This window comes from Schistocerca americana, chromosome 1 (genome assembly GCF_021461395.2).
Source record: "Schistocerca americana isolate TAMUIC-IGC-003095 chromosome 1, iqSchAmer2.1, whole genome shotgun sequence".
Classification (NCBI taxonomy): Eukaryota; Metazoa; Arthropoda; class Insecta; order Orthoptera; family Acrididae; genus Schistocerca; species Schistocerca americana.
In genome coordinates this window covers 1,060,020,642-1,060,038,401 of record NC_060119.1, presented here as the reverse complement: position 1 = coordinate 1,060,038,401, position 17,760 = coordinate 1,060,020,642, and the positions used below count along the sequence as shown (strand labels likewise).

The following is a 17,760-nucleotide window of genomic DNA, read 5'->3' as shown; positions in this document are numbered from 1 at the left end:
AAATCCAAAAGCTGTAGAGTTCCTCGTCTCCAGCGTTTGCGCTAGAATGCAGTCCTCTCTCTGTACGGACCAGATTGCTCTACATACATCTTGTACTATTGTACTTGCCGTTGAAACTTTGATTCTATATTTGTAGCGTGGATCAGTAAAAGTACGAATTGTGTGATATCTAGAAGAGACAAATTATACACAAAACTTTTAAACTTCGCCTACTGTTACAGATACCCTTTAATTGTTGTTTAGTTTCAGGTAAATTAGTAATAAGGAGATGGACTAATCTTAGAGATTCGTTTTCGAAGTACACGAAGAAGAAAATGGTTCAAATGGCTCTGAGCACTATGGGACTTAACATCTATGGTCATCAGTCCCCTAGAACTTAGAACTACTTAAACCTAACTAACCTAAGGACAGCACACAACACCCAGCCATCACGAGGCAGAGAAAATCCCTGACCCCGCCGGGAATCGAACCCGGGAACCCGGGCGTGGGAAGCGAGAACGCTACCGCACGACCACGAGATGCGGGCACACGAAGAAGATCAAAGTCAACAAGAGAAGTGGCTCGAAAGCGTTAAAATTGAAGAAATATGCTTATTTTCATCATCTGCAGTTCTGAAATAAAATATATGACGAAAGAGAGACTGTTGATAATATGGAACAGAGCAAGGAACACAAAAAATTAAGAAGGCATGGAGCTGCAACTGCAAGCTTCCGCTAATATTTCGCGTTTTTCTGCTCCAGTCACTAAAAAAAATCCACAAGTACACCACAAGCTAAGAAACATAAGAAATCTGATGAGCCTGACCTGAGAATTTTAAAAGCAATAGGAGGGGAGAAACCTTGTTGCTAAATGGCTGTCTTAAAGTCTACCTCATGTGCAAAATTTTGATGAAGAATCACTACTCTCCATCCATCTGATTTTCCTAATCACCAATCATCAATTATCCAGTTATCCGTAACTGCATTTTGTGCAACCTCCAACCAAAACTCAATTTCAGCCCCAAAAGTTTCTCAGCATCCCTAATCAACCTCATCGTTACGGCGAACAATTGTATGGCCCAACTCCTCAAACGTATACGCAACCACCCATACCTCACCGATCTCAGTTTCCTACAACTGGTAGTATCCAAGCACCTCTACTTCAAGAAATGCCTGTACCTAACCAATCTCAACCATGTACAATTAGAAATAACCAAGATAAGCGACTCCTACGTCATATTACTTCAAGAACATGACATCTCCAGAAAACGAGGAGAACAGTCTTTCTTTAACTTCGTTGGTAATCTGAATTGCAGACTATTGATTTTGGTGCAAGTAACTGTGTTTTAGTTCATTGATAAATTTTTACGTACTATATACTTCATTTTGCGTTGTTAGATTGTACAATAAAGATATATTTATATCATTTGTGCTGTTATTTCGTTCAGTATCGGACATTTAAATGACTTATTTTAAGAGCACAGTTCCAGTAAATGCAAGTTTACACAAAGCAAGCATATATGTAGTGGCCAACATCTCAGTTGGACGGATACAATTCCTAAATTTTGTGTTCTGACACCGAAGGGCATTCTTGAGTTTCTCATGTAATTCATCAAACGAAGTGATGGACATTCGAAAACAATTGAAAGCTTTTCCCGTCTTTAAGTAGATGCTTAAGTAAGGTACAGAATAAATCCACTTCCTCTATACTTTCACTGATAAGATGCACCAAAACATTTGTTTTCCTGGCTCTTTGGACGACGATTATATATCCATAATGCAATTATTTGTTTGCGATCCATTGTAACCAAACAGCAAACTGCATAAAATGGATGGACTGAAAAATGCCACGCGTAACTCATAAGGTGAGAACTTGTTGCCCGTTCGGATGTTAATCGCTGGATTTTTTGACGTGCAATCAAAACCGTATAGTGTGAAAAGAACCTTACTCGAGTACTGCTATTAGAAATATTTGACGTATGAGTGTAGCATAAATTGCGATGCATGATAGTGGTTTTCGGTGAGGTGAAGATGATGAGGCCGCGCGCACTAAGTAGCTCTAAAATGTAAGTGTGTTTTACTTTCAATGCAGTTTTCGCGTTTCTTATTTCCGGAACACGAAAATCTAGGTTGTCTTTGAAGAACAAATACATCATAAACGTATCAACTTTCGGAAGATTCCCTTTATCATCCACAACAAAATTCCTTTCCATTGTTACTTAAGAGTTAGAAGTGCGTTTTCCATCACTAAATAACTAAACAGTTTGTAGAATAAGTACGGAAAAAGACTAGGTAACTGCGGCTGACTCAACACACGTCTAGCTTCGCCTTACTCCTGGCATGTGATGTCACCAAAGCTTCAGCCAGTAACAGAGCGTTCTAAACCACGTGACCAAATCCTGAAATTTAATGATTTTTAAACTTCATTACATCAAAATAAGATTTTGTGAGAACACTGCTCGAAAATGCAATTTCAATGCTATAATCTTTCAGAATAACAACGATCCTAACCATATTTTTAACGTAGAAAAATAGTCTAATAGCACCGATGCCTTTTGAGTCATAAGGGGAATTAAACCGCTTATGTTCTTGAGAGAGCAGCTTCTTGCTGAGAGCTCTAAACCTGCTTGCGTGTTTTCTTTCTCTGTAGCAAAGAAAAAAGTGACCTACAGAATGTCCATGAACAACAAAGTTTAGTAGTAAAGTGGCTAAGAAATATAGCTAATAAAGTGTATCACAATATGCGTGGAAAAGGTGTAAGACAACCTATTTTTATTGTATACGAACAGTGTATAAAGATTTTTTAAATGTAAATTGCAGAGACTATTAAGTGACGAAATGTGGACATAGTGTGTAACAGCAGACACAGGATGATGCAAGACTGTCAGATTCTATACAAAACAAAAAAGTAAAAAACTCTGTCCTCTAAACACTGTTACTCTAGCAGACAACAGTTACTAGTGTTTGGAAACGAAGACGGACTGCAAGCTATTAACTGACTCACCTTTATAGGTTAGTTCTAGAAAATAAACCTTCAATTCATTTCAACCACCAAAGATTCCGAAATACGTTAATCTGAAATCAAATTAGTGCACCTTAAAGTCTGGCACGAGCTAACTGGTTATATTGTGTGTTTGTCATCATTCATTATCAAGAAAATTTTCACACTTTTTTCGTGAAATATGACAATGTCATAGTGCAGTGTGAGTAAGCAAGTTCAGGAAATCTATCAGTAAGTCTCCCCTCCGCCCGCCCGGTTGGCCGTGCGGTCTGGTCCCCCGGCACGAATCCACCCGGCGGATTTGTGTCGAGGTCCGGTGAACCGGCCGGTCTGTGGATGGTTTTTTGGCGGTTTTCCATTTGCTTTGGCGAATGCGGGCTGGTTCCCCTTATTCCGCCTCAGTTACATTATGTCGGCGATTGCTACGCAAACAAGTTCTCCACGTACGCGTACACCACCATTACTCTACCATGCAAACATAGGGGTTACCCTCGTCTGGTGTGAGACGTTCCCTGGGGGGGTCCACCGGGGGCCGAACCGCACGGTAACTGTGTGTTCGGTGTGGGGCGGCGGAGGGGTGGAGTGGACTACGGTAGTCGTCGTGGGGTTGTGGACCACCTTGGCTGCGGCTGCTGCTTCAGTCAGCAGTGGACTTAAAAGCGCTCATGTTGTTAGAGGTAGAAATGTCTAAGAAATGGTGTGTTCGGGTGGGCATGAACCTCAACATTCCATTGAAATGGAGCTCCTTCAACGTTTTGTTAAAATAAGATTGATACAATTGAGGAACAGTGAACTATCATTAAACCTGTCTGGAAGTACTGGAGATGTGTTAGCATCTTCAAGGAAGAAGAATCATAAGAAAAGAAGAAGAAAAGTAGCAGCAGCAGTGCACAATTTTGATTGCATCTGGTCCTGCCTTGTATGATAAGGAAGTTTTGATCGACCAGCTGTACTTCCTATCTAGTTCGCTACACCAAGTTTATCGTTTGCCGTTATCTATCAATTGCTGAATGAATATCTCTCCAATTTCGTTCGAGCAATCAAGTACCCAGCCCAATACTTGACTGTCCGAGCTTGTGCTCTATATCTAGTGATGTCGATCCTGATATTTCTTCCTGCCTATCTTTGAGTGGGGTCAGTTCATCAGGTACCACCGTCTTTCAAGCCATCTAGCTACTTCTTCAGGGTTCTTCTGATGCTTCTGTTGGCGTCTAATGTCTTTAGTCAACGAGAGAACTTACATCGACAGTGGTCGCTGATAACCTCTTCACCGATTGTCTGAGAGCTTCGAGCTTCATTGGTTGGTGTATCTAGCGCTCTCTCTCTCTCTCTGTGTGTGTGTGTGTGTGTGTGTGTGTGTGTGTGTGTGTGTGTAAGGGGCTTATTCACATGGCCCCGAACGACGCTCTAAATATCGACCAAATATTACGGTTTATGTTGGAAATGTAATGTCGTGTTGCATTGTTTGAATTCGTTTTGTCGTCTTACTTTACGTAGTTTGGCATCGAGAAAAGTATCAATTTTTGTAAACTACATTTTCATTCAAGGTCATTTACCGAAGTTAATTGACGTGGCCAGTGCCAAACAACAAGGAAAACGGGAGTCATAAGGGCGAATTATGGAAAGCTGCAAATACCCACTTTACAAAGATGTTAATTCACGTTATCACAAATTACAACAAAGTTGAGCCGTGAAATGTTCCACGCTTGTTAGTTGTATTGTATCGAAAATTAGTAAGTTAGTAGTCTTGGTGTGACACGGCGTACGTAATACTTAAACAGTTTCGTAGTATATCTAGTTAAAGGAGCTGCTAGTATCGCAGTTTATAATTTGTGCTAGGTTCAAACAGTAGTCAAACTGTAATTTTAATAGTTCATGGATTTCAGAGTAATTTCTTATATTCTGCACGACACACTGTAGCTTATAAACAACACTAATGATTAACTACAGAGAATTTCCATGTCATATGATATTCAATTCAATTATCTTCTACTGGCACATGTTCCAGCTCTTTCTGGGCTGACTGCAGTGTCGTTTTTACTTATTTTTTTATTACTCTGCCTGAAAAATTGTTTCGATGTAAGTTGTGCAGATTCCTATAAATAGGGCTTAATTGTTTGTACTTAAATAGGAATTAATTCACGTTAATTTTCGTTAGCGGGTACAGTTGAACCAGGAAATACTTCCTATTTCATATTTGTACTGTACGAATGTGGAGTTATGCAGACTTCAGCGCCGTAGTTAGGTGTGATAGGTTTCTTGGTCTATCTAGAATCCGTTGCACTAACAGCCCGATCATGGCTGTCCCATAGACTCTCCGTTGTGTTTTAATGTGGGGAGTTTCTTGGCCACGGTAATGCGGAAAACTCACACTGGTGCTCTTCGAACCACGCTGGTACACTGCGAACTATGTGGCACGTTGTATTGGCCTGCTGATAGATGCCATCGTGCTGAGGAAAAACGAACTGCATATAGGGGTGGACGTGGTCACCCTAGGATAGATGCATACTTGTTTCTATCCATTGTGCCTTCCCGAATGAAGAGTTCACCCTCGGAATGTCGCGGAAACGTTCCCGAGACCATAACACTGCCTTCTCCGGCCTGGACCCTTCCGACGACTGTTGCAGGGTGTTTGCTTTCAGATGTTCCACGCCGTACTCGCCAACAGCAATCTATCCAGTGGAGCATGAAAAGTGGTTCATCTGAAATGGCCACCTGTCGCCAATCAGTGGACGTCCAGTTGCGTTATTGGCGTGCAAATTCCAGTCGCCGTCGCCGATAAACAGCACAGAATGTTGCATGAACCAGGCGCCTGCTGCGTAGCAACGTCAGTCAACGGTCGTGGAGGAGACACGGTTAGCAGCCCTTTGTTCATCTGGGCGGTCATTCGCTCAACATTTGCACGCATACTCGCCCGTACACATATCTGCAGCAGTCGTGGCCAGAGGTGGGTCACAGTTGCCCTGGCGCCGGTTTTCTATAGCGCCATTTTGCCATGCGGCACGCGAACAGTTTACGAACTTAGTCGTTCCGGAAATGCTTCCACCCTTGGCCCGAAAGCCAATGATTCTCATTTTGAACGTCAAATAAATCGCTCTGTTTTCCCATTACGACAATTTACTGCGGCCACCTGCCATTTGTAAATGGTTACTTCACGTCAACCATAGGTGGTGGTGACATTAATGTGACTGGACCGTGTAATGACTGTAAAGAGAGCTACGGAACAGAATTTAAAAAATAACTTCATTCTGCTGCCAGTCGTGATGTTCTTTTTACTCTCGCGCGACGCGTTTCGGGAAATTAACCCATTTTTAAAGTGTGTTATCGTGTATTGTGCTATTTATTAGCGAAGTTCCCGAAATGTGAGGTGCTGTATTATTCTATAGTACAGAGATATGGACCGTAATGTAATTAAAGATCGATCTCTTTGAAGAGTTAATGGCGAATTTGGACGCCGCTTCTACCTTTAGTTTTCGTGTCGTCTACTTAAGTAGAATTTCACACCTATTAAACGTCACACGCAATTTAATGTGTGCAGTTCACGTTGAAAACAGAACGTGCAGCAAATTTACAAATGCAAAAGACTCACAAAGGCCATTGTACATCTAGTTAACAAAGATAACACTACCGAGGGGTTGATATACTACTCTCTCGTACATAGTTCTTTTTTTTGTAATCTGCGTCATTTGCTTGCTTATATATTTATAAAGATACTTTTTTCTATGTGTCGTTCTTTTTATTTAAAGATACTGTCGAAGCAATTGAAGAAATTCGCTGATACATTTTCCAATTTTTCATTCAATATTTTGTTCTCACACTTTTGTGTGATGAGGATATATCTTCAGTTTTTCAAACAGATCCATCGTATGACCTACTTTTAGTCGCTGGATTAGTTGGACGTTTTAAAGAATTGTTAGGTGAATCATCTGATATTAGTGTTCCACAGTTTCCTTTCGGGCGAAAATGCGCCTATATGGAAAATATTCGCAGAAAAGTTTGTGTAGCAAACTGAAAATATTGTAGTTGAATGCTTAAACTATAATGATGAATGTGTTCCATATCTTGTAGAGCAGTTTGTTGACAACGGTGGCAAAATTATTTGTGATTGATGTCGATAGTAGAATCATAAATATCCTTGACCAAATTACTTTTCCAAGTCAGTTGTATTGGACTTTCGAAGTCTGTGGGCTGCATAGTGATTCGAAGACTGTTAAACTATGCGACCTGTGTCACCGAAGACTGAATTATTTTACGGAACATTTAGAAAGCGTTGTGAATACATGACATCCAAATTTCGCAGTCTAAATTTGAATGTCCTAATACATCCTGAGAAACACGAAAACAGATGCTAGTTTTTCCTACTAATCCTTTAAAGACCCTCATTTTCCGGCGGCTGTTTGATGCAGGTAGTTCTAATTCTCATGATGTACTAGTACGTAGTGTATTTCAGATTTAAAATCGCTTAACTGATGTCCCCAGGAGTTGTTGAAGTTCTACACGGAAATGTACGTAGCGTACTTTCCAGTAATGCATGATACAAATAAATTCCTGAATCGGAATCTATTCGAATGTACCGGTAATGAATTTTCGAGCATCATAAATCTCTCAGTGAGGCAAGTAACTGTTTTAGACAGGCGCTATTAATGTATGCTACAAAGAGCTCTTTGGGACTGTAGATGGCCTTTTAAAACACACGGCACACACCAACTGACATCTGATTATTTTGAATAAGAGAAGCGCAAAAGTTAAGAGTGAAGTAAGTTCCCACGAAAAGTTAATATAAAAATTATTCCGTTGCATGCCTTGTAAAATAGATATATATCGCCTTATTGCTAAAACAATGACTAATTTGTTTCTGTAGGAGAATTTCTTGTTTCTGTTAAGCGTATATGTTTCCCGTTTATATTTTAGAACTCATGGTGCCTCAAATCAGATGAGACGGCTGCATAAAAATCCGATCCTTGTTAGAACGGTGGCGCCCTTGCCCGTGGGGGCGGGGGTGGTGTGCTTGTGGATGCCGACTCTTACTTTAGTAGGTGTGTGGTTTCTACGATAATTTCAACACTGGGTCTAACACGTGCAGCTTATTTGCTCTCGTGGATGCAGTTGCTCCATTCTTTGTGCAGCACATACAGCACTCGTATTCGGGAGGACGGCGGTTCAAACCCGCGCTCGGCCGTAGGTTTTCCGTGATTTCCCTATATCGCTTCAGGCAAATGCCGGGACGGTTTTTTTGAAAGGGCACTTCAGATTTCCTTCCCCAATCCGAGCTTGTGCTCCGTCTTTAATGGCCTCGTTGTCGGTGGGACGCCACACTAATCTCGTCCTCCCGTTATGCAGCAAGTGGAGGTAAATTTATCATCTCGGCTTAGGCGCGTGCTACCTGCTCTGCGAGCACGTTCTAGTGGAACCCTGGACATTGGTCAGTTCTGCCCCTAGGTCTGACATCTTTCTCGCGTGTCACAGTTTCCCGATTCCAGAGGATGCGGGTGCCTACTACAGTTGGCTATGGATCCAAAATATCCTCCAAACTGAGTGGATATTCCTGAAGATTGTAACATGACACTCAGATACGATCGTTTTTCCCTATGTTATGGAGATAGGGAACGGACTCTTTAATTATTGTAACGAAATAGTTGGGGCGTAACATAGAACGGTTACAGACTCGGTGCTGGATGAGGTAACGAACTGCAGTTCATTGATTAAGAAATGCGAATTTTTAATAAAAAGGGATTACCTAAAAAAAAGCGTGCTTTCGATCACGTCATCTACGCATGATTCCCGTGAGTGTTCTGACAGATGTTCGAAAAAAGAAAACTTATCTTAGGGCCACCCCATCCAAAGCTTCGTAAACTTGTTCTCCAGAATCTAGGAATACACTCCAGAAGGTCACGTAGCAAGATCGTAAAGATTTGTTACCAAAGTAAAAGCTAACAGAGATTTATATAGATCCTAGCCTCCTTTTATGCCCACTGTCATTGTAGATTTCAAGAAGCAACCTTACTGCAAGATAAACAAAAATTATCTGCCTTATTTGTTTGGTTATTGTACGGCGTGTGTAGGTCTAAATCAAGACCTCGGCTGTATAAAAAAATAAAAAAAATACCTAAGCGACAGTTTGGTTGTTTCTAGAAATCGCGCAGTAAAGTTACAATAAATTCCCATAAATAAAGTTTTGAATTCATCCAATGTGATTTTTTTTTTTATCCAAGTACGTCATATTTTCACACATATCTACACCGTAACGACATATTTTTAAAGTCGTAAATCGTACACACAATTTTAGTCTCAAAATTTCGTCAAGGGGTACTTAATATTATTTACTTCCAAACTGACTGCACTTACTATCAATGCACTCGGTTTGCAAGTAAACAGTGTTCCCATTGGCGTACAACTGTTTATTTAGACTTCAGAGCATTCACATAGAGGGCACGTGTGTTCTCATTCAACCACCCCCCCCCCCCTCCTCCTCCTCCTCCTCCTCTCCTATTTACATCTGTAATTTCATTTTGCTTTCTTCCTGGATACTTCCATGTTTTATCCTCTACCGTTCTTCCTGTTGACTGCTCTGGTCATATACATTAACTGTGACTGCTTGCAGAATGTCAGGACCTGGTGCATATTCGGAAGGATGCATTTCTGTGATGTTCCTCCGAACCTGTAAACATTCAGAGCTTATGAGCTTAACATCTCCTTACATCTCAGAATAATTTCACGCACGAATGTAAAACACGTTCGTCGATAATTCGTAGAACATACCCGTTAACACCGTAATACATAAACCAAATTATGTACGCACGCAACACAGGACTTACAGGATACATAAATGAAGTAAATCCGTAATTGACTCCTGTTCGTCTGATTTTCAACATACCGATACAGCTGTAGATAATTCTCAATAAGAAACCACTGCAAACACCTTACTACTGCATGTCAACAATGTTAAGGACGACGCTTAACGTGACAGCCATTGCACTTTCAGTTAAAAGCACGGAAACTACGGTAAGCGACGTGAGTGTAACTTGTCCACATGCTTTAATAAATATGCACATTACATGATGAGTAATACCTTTTGATGCGAATTTCCGTTCAGCAACATATATGAAGGGTCTTTATCGGTGTCACACGTATCCACATCATCCTCCGATTCGTACTAGTTGCTAAAAAGCTTTTTCTAGGTACGATCACCGCACTTGTTACGATTACAGGCAGCCATATTCGTGGCACTTGACCACTGTTTGTACATAAAGATCCTTCCAAAGTCGCCGCTGCCTAGAATCTGAATTTCGAAAGAGAGCTGCTATCCCTCGAATTATCGTGGAACTTTCAACTAATCGGACTAAAGCACACCACTTACAATGATTCGGATGCGTTACCTCAGTTTCCCATCGAGTATCGCTTACCATTGCTTACAGCCGAAGTGTTCAGATGAGTACCTATTTAGACAGTCGCTTTACTAAATGAGCTTCTGAGCGCCAGTGCTAACGTGATCTTCGTCAGGAGCACGTTAGAGATGGCTTCTTGTACATGTTTAGGCTGTTACAAAGTACATACTAATATCAAACCTATCTTGTTTCGTGCAGTGGCACTCGGTCCATTTAACTTTAAGCTGTACTCTCCTATAGCACCGAAGGCGTCCTCTTCAAGCTAACTTTTACTGCTGCTGCTGCTGCTTCACCTCAGTGAACGCCAAAAGACATTTATTCTCGAGAGTCGACTGTCAGTAAACTTCACTGCGCCACCTCCCCCTACCATTTCGCATTGTTTCCGTTTTACGGCTCTAATTTGGCAATACTTTTCGCATATGAACATGACGTAAGGAAACCGAAATTAGATAATCGTAAAGTTCGAGAATTAATGTATAGTTCCTTATATTAGTAGTACGACCGAAACACTTCCACGTCGTTTAAGAATATTATATGGACACACACCGAAACTAAAATGGGGTTGCGTTGCAAAATTACAAGATTGTTATAATTATTCGAAATGTTAAACGGCACAATTTCATAAGGGCAGTCTTCCAATCAGCATTTGTCTAAGAGTGATGAGAAAAAGTTATATAATGGAAGCTGATCTAAGTCATGTAAGAAAACATGATATTCCGTAGTAAATATTAAGCATACATAATCTTCTTTTAACTGTGCTCAATACAAATGTGATAATCCACATTGAGAACATTCCATCAGTCAGTGTATTTTACTACTTCATGCGTGAACAGTTTTCCGGAGCCGAAAAATTATTGGACTACTTGTAAAATATGTTGTGGGAATACGCACAACAGGAAGTAAAGAACCGTTCATCCCTGCACCTCAATGAAAGCACATAGGATTAGGACTGTAGTGATGGCGCAATCCGAAGTTAGGAAAAAGTGGTCTGGCCTCTAGTTATTACACGGTGCTATTAAGAAACTAAAGTTATGCTGTAATCATGTTTTTCGAAATTTTTCTTGGTTACAACTTCTGAATACCAGAGGTTGTGGATAGATTTATTTGGAGGACTAAAATTTATTGGAACGGAAAGGCTGTAAGTATGTTCTACAATGAATTGTCTCTGTAGCTTATTTTCCACGAAAATGAACGTACGCGACAAGTGCGTTAAACTCTGGGGACGTAATCTTTGCCTGACGAGTAAATTATTATTTTCCAGCTTGCCCATCAAACACCAAGCACTATATACTTCAACTTGGCCACACATTACTGTCACAGAATAACGTTATGTAGCGAAAGTTAAAGCTTGCCTTCAATCTCTGAGATAGCCACTATCCACCACAGTCGTTTTCCATGTATGATAATTCTATATGAGAACCAGAGAAGTACCCGCAAACGGGAAGAACTTCAGAGGCAACTGACTTTTCAAAGCTTCGCATAATTCGTGCTCCAGTGAATAATCAATAGGTTACAGTGTCTGAGCCCGGATACACGATCCTGTAGGTAAAAAACTATATTTTTCCCGAAAGAACTGGTAATTCGACGCAATAGGATATCTGTTTCTGGTGTCGCTGGAGTACGGTAGCATGTCACGCCACGTCGATTAGGAGCATTGAAAAGATGGCGAAATTAGGCCACACACGCACCTACGAAGTATTTGATATTCCAAAGAGCATAATTGCTGTACAGATGAAGTGTAACGTGGACAAACGTAAGGAATAATTGACAGAGAGACTACGTACAGCGAGAGTCTAATTTCGAACACCAATAACACGCAAGGCTAGAAGCAGCAATACCCGAACTCTGCGTGTTCGGAGCTGCAATTTGAAACACTTACGTTCGTCTGTTTGAAGTAGAGACATGAAATACTAACATCCACTTAGTGACCTTTCTGAATTCCAAATTCCGCCTACTAATGTTACTCATTTTACACAAACTACATAGATCATAAAACTGATTCTTTTTCTTCGTTTTACTGCGTAGGCACAATTGTAAACATTAATAGTTGTAGTATTTAAGTAACAAACCGAATTTTTCCACCAGAAGAAATGCGTTGAAATTTTGTGTATGGTGAGTCTTCAGATTTCATCAATGTACTCGTTTACTCGTTTATTAGCAAAGTAAATTGATTGGTTCACCTCGTGTGTTGTCTTCTTTTCTTATGGCAAATGGCCCAACTTTCTTCAGACTGGTTTTAGAAATTGTGGCTCATATTTTTAAAACGATTCTCAGTGTTGACAGCTTTGGCTTGTTGACATTCGGTGTCATTTATGTACGAAAGAGGTCACTTAGAAAACCCATTCTTCGACCAATTCAGCGGAATTGTTCTTCGTTCTGGGACTGTCATAAAGTTGGATTAACGTTGGAGGTGGAACATATTCAGTAAGATACATAGAGGCTACTTTAGTTGCAATGAAAATATCACAGAAATGCTCAGCTAACTGAAGTGAGACCTTACATCCCATGTATCCTTTCTCAAAAAATTCCAAGATCCCACGTTCCAAAATGAAACAACTGGCACGCTGTTTTGTCCAACAGATATATCACTTAATGACCTCAATTCCAAAATAAGTTAAATTTGACCTCATAAGGAAGGGAGCCGACAGTATTTTGTTTCCGCGTGGCATCCGCGAGTGGAATAAGGGGAAAAATAAGCTCCCCCACAAATTATTTATCGCCACTTGAAGAAGATCATAGTGGTCGCTTTGGTGTGCAGTGGGCGGTGGAGAAATTGTACCGGACGGTACTGCGAAGCTCTGCTGGTGAAGTGTCAGGGCTGTGTAGTGGTACGCAGTGCCAGTCGGTTGTATGGAATCGGCAGTAAGATAGGTCGACGTGGAGACACGACAGAACAGCAGGAAAAACTGTTGCGACGTGTCAGTGACCACACCGTGAATGTAGTTCGGCTTGTTGGTGTTTTGCGCTTGCTGCCGAACGTGTCTACAAGGAATGGTGTGCCATTCGTAATCATGTGTCACAGAGTAAGCACAGAGATCGCAAAACGATATCCGTCGGGGCCAGAGGTGTGTCATCGGTTTCTTACCCGACAGGAAATGATGCTGAGTAATGCACGTCCATCTGAGCCAGTTTCCGAGCAAACATTGCAAAGGAAACTGTTTGAGGAAATTGTCTGCAAGGATATTTGGAATCGGGTATGCAACTGATCACCGCGGCATTGAATCTTCTGTGGGCCAAACAAATAAAGCGGGATAATTAGCTGACTCCAGGCAGGTATCGTGGTCTGAGGAGTCGTGAGTTTTTCCTACTTCAATTAGCCGGCGGCACAATGAGGCATTTCACACACAGCATGTGTAGGGTGTAGCTGAGATCTGAGGTGGTTCTGTGATGTTTTCGGGGTGACTTGGACCTACTCTCACACGTTATCTTAGGCATGAACCAGCATGTTTATTTCAACCGTGAGTAAGTATTGTCCTTTATTTTATCACTTCATACTGAACGCACAGGCACACTGTCGCCGCCTAGATTGGGCTGCTACACCTCCCGATCTTAATCCGATAGGAAATGTCTTGACAAGTGGCCCTTAAGATTTGAAGGTCAGTGCCCAGACATGCGTTTCCTTTAATAGGAAGTCCGCACCTCGTGACCTAATGGTAAACGTTGCTGCCTTTAGATCGTGGAGTGCCGGGTTCGAAAACATTTCTTCGCTGGAGGAAAGTGTGTTTTAATCCTAATTATTTCATCTCGTATTGACGCCAAAGTCGCATAAGTGGTGTCAAGTAGAAAAGACGAACACCTAAGAGACAAACAACCCCAGAGGGAGCTTCTGGCCAAAAATTCCATTGTAATCGTAAAATGACTAGTTCGAATATCGTTAGTAGAAATTTTTCACTTAAATTCCTCATTAACAATTGGGAATATTAACAAATGTTGAATCATAATTTTAAAAATGAATTACTTTAAATTACTGTGGACGATAATTCAAATTTGGTACCAAAATGTGAAACCTCAAGTAAGATATGTTGTTAACTTCCAGTGATGGAACAGTATTATTGATTTATGAGATGTGTTCAAAAAGTATCGGGAATTTGAATTTTTTGGATATAATTTTACATCTTCGTTTACCTTAATGTTGTCTTCCTCAAACTAGTCCACAACAGACACTATGCACTCTTTTTAGCGCTCCTTCCAACCCCGAAACACATCTAGAACTCCTTGGGATAGCATTCAGCTCTTTCAGCGATTCGCTTTTAGTCTCATCTAAGCTTGTAAAACGACGACCATGTAAGGTAATGTTTAATTCGGAAACAGAAAAATGTCAGACGTGGTCACATCCGGCGAATGTGGATACTGGAAAAGCATTACAGTGTTGTTTTTCGCCAAAAATTCACGAACATGCAACGAAGTCTTGGAAGGTGCTTTACCGTGGTGCAAAAGCCGTGAATTGTTTCGCCACGGATCCTGGCGTGGTTTTTCTTCTGATTACTGTCCGCAAAAGGCGTTATACTTGTATGTAATGTTCCTTATTTATCGTTTGCCCTTTTCACAAGAACTAATGATGCGTTGTGCCCTTAAAATCGGAGAAAATAGTGAGCAGAACCTTCAAGTTCGGCAATACTTGTCGAGATTTTTCGATCTGTGCGGACCACAATGCCTCCACTGTGACGACTGAGCCTTCGTATGGGCGTCGTACTCGTACTCCCTTGTTTTCGTCTCCAGTTCCGAGAAATGTCGGAAGTTCTTCATCGTTGTTGGCTTCATTTAGTGACTCCTGAGCAACTCCCATTCTCCGCTGTTTATGCTAGAAATCCTTGGCACGAATTTTGCTGTCACACCTTTCATGCCAAAGCATCCGAGAAGAATTCATGGCCAACATCAGCAGCAATTTCTCTGATTGTGATTCGGCGATCGTTCATAATCATTTCTTCTAGTTTTCGCACGTTTTCATCTGTTGTGCTGTGTGTGCGGAACGTTAGTGAATTTCAACTTTTTTACGGCCGTCGTGAAAAACTTTCACCACGCGTAAACCCATGTCTTAACTCATAACAGACGCACCAAACACAGTATTCAACATTTCTAAAACTTAGTTACATATTGTTCTATTTGTACAGCAAAATTTAATTCAAATTCTCTTATCCATTTTTAAACCAAATCAATAATCGCCACTCCTAAGTAAACGCGTTAACGTAGTTGATAACTGACGACAGACCGAACATCCAAATGGCAACCACTGTATAGATAAGTTTCTGACATGTTAACCATCACAATAACGAAAAATAGCACGAACAGCACTAATATTACCCGCGAAATTACAAAATTCTCGATACATTTTGAACACACTTCGTCTATAATTTTTTCATACGGGGAAAGAGGTTTCGCATGTCTGTATCAAATTTCAATTTATTTTATGCGATCAATAATTAAAAATAAAATGTTATTTTTATTAAAAATGATTCAGTATTTAATTAAAGTCCCATTTCTTAATAAGTATGAAATTTAAAGAAAGGTAAAAAATATTGCTAGAAAGATTCGAACCAGCGATTTCAATATTGCCAAGCTATAAGTTACGCGCTTAGTAAGTGACGAGTATGTCAATAAGGTAGAAATGTTTTAAACTTAACAACGGTCGGAAATCTTCTAATATTCATAAGTAATTTTCTCGGGTTTTTTGCGAGGTGCATCGTATTACTTTAGAAAATTGATGTACGGACACTGACCTTAAAGCGTGAAGAAAATCACAGAAGGCCAGTCCGTAAGGTTCTTCTCGGTACACTACCAGGAACAACACGTGAAATGTAGTAGGAATGAAACTTCCCGCAGTTTGCTACCTGTACGTATCTAATCAGTGAGTGATTTCGGCTGGATGTGACATAACTCAAGATACTAAGGATTGTATTCCTCACTCAGTTGAAACCATTAGCCGTGCAAGAGGTGGTATTCCAATGTATGGGCATGATGCCTTTTTTTCCCTTTAAATCCGGTGTGCTTGTAATGGTACACTGAACCCTCTGCCAAATACCGAACAGTGGTTTGCGGAGCACAGATGGTGCAGATTACATAATGTCGTTGTTCGTATATTCGAGCACACCACGGTAAGAAACAGTTACCTAGTCGTAATCTCCTGGACACAGGCCTGTCTGCTCCCCAAGTTACTATCCGCGAAGTACCACTTGGGGTGGAGGGGCGGGCAGACCGCTGCAGCGCATCCCCCGTGCCGCGCCGTCCAGCTCGCGGCTGCGATGGCTGGTCCTGCCGGCAGATGCGAGCCAGCTGTCTCGCCTGGCCCGTGCCGCCGCGCCGGAGTCCCAGCTGCAGATTCAGCCACTTCCGGCCCGCACCGCATCTTCTTTCTGCTACTGCATTTTTTGTGGCGCGTCTCACCGCCCGCCTACCTTCCTTACTTCCTCTTCGCCCAGACTCCTACCTCACCTCTGTCTACGTAGTAACTGCCGACGGGGGACTGCGCGCCGCTGCCCGTGGCTTGTGCAGCTTACGGACCAGGTTACTCCCGCCTTAGTCCTTGCGGTGCTGCGTCTGGTGACATAATTTTCCCTGGCGCGGCACGCGATGTTGTTGTTGTTGTTGTTGGTGGTGGTGGTGGTGGTGGTGGTGGTGGTGGTGGTGCTGGTGCTGCTGCTGCTGCTGCTGAGATTTTCACTCCGAAGACCAGCTTGATGCAGCTCTCCACGCTACTCTATTCCGTGCAACCCTCTTCATCTCTGGTCTTCATCTCCTGGTCTCCCTTACAAGATTTACCTCACACGCCCCACACTTCCCTCCAATACTGAATTGGTGATGCCATGTCGTCTCACAATGTCTCTTAATCAACCGATCCCTTCTTCTAATCAGGTTGTGCCACAAATTTCTTTCCTCACCAATTCTATTCAGTACCTCCTCATTAGTTAAGCTATTTACCCACCTAATCTTCAGCATTATTCTGTAGCACCGCATTCCAAAATCTCTTCTTGTCTAAACAGTTTATCGTCCATGTTCACTTCCATACATGGCTACACTCCAGACAGAGATACCTTCAGGAAAGACTTCCTAACACATAAATCTAAACTCGATGTTAACAAATCTCTCGTCTCAGAAACGCTTTTCTCGCCATTGCCAGTCTACATTTTATATCTCATTTTCATTCACATCAGTTATTTCGCTGCCAAAATAACAAAACTCATCTATTAGAGTGTCATTTCCTAAGGTAATTCCCTTAGCATTACCCGATTTAATTCGACTACATTTTTTTTTATATTTTTTTATCTTACAGCCTCCTTTCAAGACAACCATTCCGTTCAAATGCTCTTCCAAGTCCTTCGCTGTCTCTGACAGAATTACAATGTCCTCGACAAACCTCAAAGATTTTGCATGCTGAACTTTAATGTCTGCTCCATTTTTT

General features: G+C 41.4%; 1 protein-coding gene and 1 pseudogene across 1 annotated transcript in view; both read left to right on the top strand.

Moving 5' to 3' along the window:
- LOC124596301 overlaps positions 1-958 on the top strand; it is a 3,922-nt pseudogene extending 2,964 nt beyond the window's left edge.
- The window catches only part of LOC124617232 (protein spitz-like), a 496,434-nt gene that overhangs the window by 256,013 nt on the left and 222,661 nt on the right, over positions 1-17,760 (top strand). The window lies entirely within an intron of this gene.